Below are 5416 nucleotides of genomic sequence, written 5' to 3' on the forward strand. Positions count from 1 at the left end.
TGAGTTTTCGGAAGGTTCCTCCCTCAACTGTCGTGACGTGGGTACAGGGACATTCTCCGAGTCACCTCCATGCTCCCGTAACTCGGTCTGCTCTTGCATAAACACGTCCTTGCCACGCTCCGAACTTGGCAACACTTCCCGGCGGGCCACCGACACGTACGTCATCGGCAGTTGCGTGGGAACTTTTCGCTGTGACGCTTCTCCACGTGGCAGTTGCACGACGCGGCGTTGTATGCACTCCGAGCGGATATGTCCTTCTCCACCACAGCCAGAACAGGTGCGTGGCTGGCCATCGTAGATCACAATAGCTCGACATCCGCCATTGTATAAATAAGACGGGATATGTTTAGTAAGGACGATCCGCACCTGTCGCACGCCGTTTAGCACAGGATAGGTATTAAAACTAGCCCATCGTTCAGGCGTATGACTAAGTACCGTTCCATATGGTCGCAGCGATTCAGTAACCATCGATTCTGGCACCTCAAACGGCAACTCAAAGATCCGAATGACCCTCACACCCAATCCTGAAGGAGCTACTGTTACATCGCTGATATGGCCATCAGAGTGTCGAAATTTAAAGCCTCTTTGTGCAGCAGAGAGAGTTCTTGTACACGCAGCTTCATCGGTCATCTTTACGTACATTGTACTGCTTACAATGGACAGGTGTATTCCAATTATGTCTGCAGCAGGTAAACGAACTTCTTCCCTCAAAAAACGCTCTATTTCGAAAGCTTTGGGTCTGGCAAATTCGTTGTCGAACGTAAATTGGAGCGTAGTCTTTCGAAAATTGTGTGCCATGGCGATCGAGTCAGACAACAACACGCGCGAGTACCGGCGGTGTAAACACTTCCTCGTTCACGCGCGCCCGCGGCCGGGACAGCAGGTCCGTGCCGCGCCACTGCCTAAAGCAGACGTGAGCCACCGCGGGCACAGAGAATAGTGCGTCTGCAGGGACTTAACCCTTGCACGCTCCCCGTGAGATCCACATTGGACATGTTGGGAATGTGGATCTCACGGGGAGCGTGCAAGGGATAAGTCCCTGCAGACGCACTATCCTCTGTGCCCGCGGTGGCTCAGATGGATAGAGCGTCTGCCATGTAAGCAGGAGATCCCGGGTTCGAGTCCCGGTCGGGGCACACATTTTCAACATGTCCCCAACGAAGTGTATCAACGCCTGATTGCAGCTAGGGTGTCTATTTAATTATCAATTAATGACTAAATGTTGCATATGGACAAAATCAGAAAAAAGGTAGCTAAAGTTTGGTATCTTGAAATAGGAATAAGTTATGAGAGAAGGTACAAGAGAGACATACATGATCTCATGAGAAGTGTCCAGACAGCCCTTTGTACTGGGGAACTGACCAGCAGATGTCACGAAAAGCGGACGTAATAGAATAAAAGGAGGTGGGGCGTGTTGTATTGCGTGTAGAGAAGAAGGAACATCAGAACGGGTGGCCAAGAAGCTGGATATCAGCCGAGTAACAAATCCTCTATCATGTACATTTCAGCATTTCCGAGACTGCCAAAATCGACTATTGGTAACGTGATTGTGAAGGGCAAACGCAAAGTTACAACCACTACTAAACCAAGGCCTGGTAGAGATCACGTACTCACAGAGGGTCACGGTAGACTAAAAAATCACATGAAATCGACGGAAGGAATCACTAGTGAGATTCAAAGTGGTAAAAGCGGTTCATCTAGCACAATGACTCTGCACATCTGTACGAAACCAGCGGTCTACAGTGGCCGAGCATCACAAGCCAAATATTTCTGGAGCCAAATGATAGGCGACGGTCTAGGTGGTGCAGAGGGCCACTGAACAGTGGATGACAGGAAACGAGCAATTTGGACTGATGAATCACTCTATAGCCTGTGCCAATCTCTTGGAAGAGTTTTGATGTGGCGAACGCCTGGAGAACCGTACGTGCCATTGTGTGGAAGAGATGGTGTTACGGTGTGAGTGTGTGTGTGTGTGTGTGTGTGTGTGTGTGTGTGTGTGTGTGTGTGTGTGTGTCTGTGTGTGTGTTTCTTGGTTGTTGTTGATTACCTTACTGCACTTAAGTAATCACTCAGTGCGAGAAGATATCCCCACATCTACCAGCATTGTGTACTGCCTACAGTAGAGCTACAATTCAGAGATGATGGTTGTATCGGTAGGACTTTGCACGCTGTAATAAAGAAATAATTGTGAGGCAATCGTTTGTGAACAATAATATTCCTGGATCGGACTTGACTGGCCAGACTCCCGACCTATGCCCAGTGGTTAACTAGAACGTCGCCTTCGCTCCAGACCCCAACACCCAATACCACTACTTTCTCCTTTGTTGGATCTGGAGAAATAATGGTACGCAAAGTCTCCACTGATATTGAGATATCTCATTGAAAGTTACCCTAGCTGAGTTAACGCCGTCATAAATGCGAATATCGGACACAGTCGACACTAAATGTAAACAGTCGAAGCGGAATCTGCAGCCAAGTGGGAGGAAATGCGCGGGTCCAGGCTCTGTATATGATGTGCTAAATTGTTAATAGGAACGAATACAGCAGAAGTGCTAAAATTTGGAGCATTGCTACCAAGAGAGAGGAGCAGAGAACTGCATCAAACCAATCTTTTGAATGATCCTCTAAAAACAATGATTTGTGTTGGTTCGATGGTTGCTGGATTTGAGAAAGCGGACCAAACAGAGAGGTCATCGGTTCCTTTAAAAGGAATCATACCGGCATTTGCCCGAAGTGATCTAGGGAAATCACGGAAAACCTAAATTAGAATGGCCGGATGCGGTTTTTAGCCGTCGTCCTCCGGACTGCGAGCCCCGTATGCTAACCACTGCGCCATCTCGCTCTGTTAATGATCTGCGGTTTATCGTATATAAAATGTATTGCGTCTATGACAGTGGCACTAGTTCTTCCCGTCTTTGTAATTTTCGCAAACATTTCATAATGAATCATTCACCTTGTAACGGAGTGTACGCCGGTTTGCCGCTTCCAGGAAGATTGAAACAATGTGCCGGATCTTGATTCGAGCGTGAAGCCTTGCATTTCCCGAGAAAATATTCTTAGAGTCTGATCCATCAAGGCACATACAATCTCCCATTACAGCTATACATCTGTCAGTAGCTTTCCGAACTTCATTGAAACCTTTCCTGCGTATGTTGTGGGGCTAGCACCACTGAAACGAAAGATATTGGTTAGAAATGGCTTCGCCTAAACATACAGGATTGTTTCTAGAATGAATTTTTCACTCTGCAGTGGACTGTTCTCTGTTTTGAAACTTCCAGACACACTGTGTTCTGGAAGCAGCATTGAAACTGGAACCTTTGTATTTCGTGGACGATACCACACCACTGAACTATATAAGCGGACTCACAGCTCTCCCACGCGGATTTACTTGCTGTAAAGCTCAGTTGTTAAGATCTTTATGTGCGAAATACACGTCTCTAGATGTGAATCCCAGTGTGGCATATACTTACGATCTGCCGGGACGTTTCTTTCGAATTTAACACCTCAAACATGTCGTTAGGTCGAATTTTCATTACTTTTCTTGAACTGTTTTCTATTTAAGCCATATTTTCGAGAGTGTTGCAAAATTTCCTCGTTACCGAAACTTAATTTTTTATCCTTATTACTTTACTATCATCTTGTTGTAGGAAAATCTGTATGCACTCAGCGCCTTTGAAGAGATGTACCACTCACAGTTTAAGCCTAGTGTACAGAAAATTATGCTGCCCTTGTCTTTGATCCATTTCAATGGCCCATGTCGCTAGGCCTTTCATCCCGCTAATGGGCCGCCGGCAGGACCTATCTGGGCCCGAACTCTCGACCCCAGTAATCACGCCCGCCTCGGATTACGGCCACGCCTGTCCTGCGACCGTAATCCCTCCACCAGATAATGTGGCCTCCCGGAGCCCCTGCGCATTGTCACTGCGTCTCTGATGGTTCTGGAGAAGCTATCGATTGTATTGTCGTCCTCTTGCGACTCGTACTTGCTGCCTTGCACGTCCGCAATATAAATAGACACAAATGCTTTCAGAAATGGTTTCTTAGCTTCGATTAATTTCTGTTTGAAATTACCAAAAGTCATTATTTTAATAGTTAAATTCTGTGCTGTGTAATGGAACTGTTCAATACATCCCTTTTTTCGTCAATAATCGGAGAACCCGTTACATTATAATTCATAACAAGATCCAGAGACAAAGAAAATGCTGTTAGTACATACTCCATCTTCTACATGTAAATGTACAAGGATAAAGCGTAATACTGACATACTATTAACTATTTTATAAGAAACATTTATTTTTTTGTATCTCTAATGTACTTTACAATACTTTTCTGTTCTGAAATAAAGAATATTTACATTTAGTCTAATAATCGTACTTATTGTTTTCCACAAGTGTTCAAAAAGATAAAATCCATAGAAAACTGTATTCCCTTTCGTTTCAAGAAAATTGATCAAATTCTAACCCTTTCGTCAGAGATATCAATTATATCGACCAAGTAAGCATATCTTTCTACTGAAATGGTTGTATCTCTGTTCTTCTTAACATGGAGTATGTGTAATGTTTTGATGGAGGGCAGTTCTGAAGTTGTAAAGCGGTTCTTGTTTTGAGATGTAACAGGTGGAAATTAGTAGTTCTTGTTTAGAAATGTGTTCCTGTGGGTGAAAACTGCAAAATATGGAATAAAATAATTTAGAAGAGAAAATACGTTCCTGTTTGATGTACGGATAATATGGTTCAAATGGCTCTGAACACTATGGGACTTAAAATCTGTGCTCATCAGTCCCCTAGAACTTAGAACTACTTAAACCTAACCAACCTAAGGACATCACACACATCCATGCCCGAGGCAGGATTCGAACCTGCGACCGTAGCAGTCATGCGGTTCCGGACTGAGCGCCTAGAACCGCTAGACCACCGCGGCCGGCTGATGAACGGATAAACAGAAGCCGAACATCACTTTGTACTTTTAGCGTGAAGGAATCATAAATTGTTGTTTAATAGCTGAAGATGTGTAATCTCCAATACACACGCCGTAGCTGCGTAAAATTGATTACTTAACCACATTTTAATTACATTTTAACACATATTATGGTACTAAACAGAGTACTTTTTCGATTAATTTCCGGACTATCCGTCGATTGTTTCTCTGAATGTCGGTGGCAGATCAGAAATAGTGAAAATAATATCGGAGAATCAATTTCCATCTCGTTCAAAATCGACGTCTCTCCACAAGGCAAAAACAATGTAGCAGTTCGTTGCTAATAATCTGAACGCCTTGCTTCCCGTCCTCGAATGCAGTAATGTCTTCCTTTGGTTTCTTGTTCACTTCTTCAGTCTCAAGTCTGGTTTGATGCAGTTCACCACTCCAATCTTTCCTGTGCAAGCCTTTTCATCTCTTCTTAACTACTGCAACCTAC

General features: G+C 44.4%; 1 non-coding gene across 1 annotated transcript; it reads left to right on the top strand.

The window, feature by feature from the left end:
* Positions 1-1061: 1061 nt before the first annotated feature.
* On the top strand, positions 1062-1136 carry Trnat-ugu. The gene has a single exon. It is a non-coding gene; the product is annotated as a tRNA-Thr (tRNA).
* The last annotated feature ends 4280 nt before the right edge of the window (positions 1137-5416 follow it).

The sequence above is a fragment of the Schistocerca americana genome, chromosome 7, assembly GCF_021461395.2.
Source record: "Schistocerca americana isolate TAMUIC-IGC-003095 chromosome 7, iqSchAmer2.1, whole genome shotgun sequence".
NCBI lineage: Eukaryota > Metazoa > Arthropoda > Insecta > Orthoptera > Acrididae > Schistocerca > Schistocerca americana.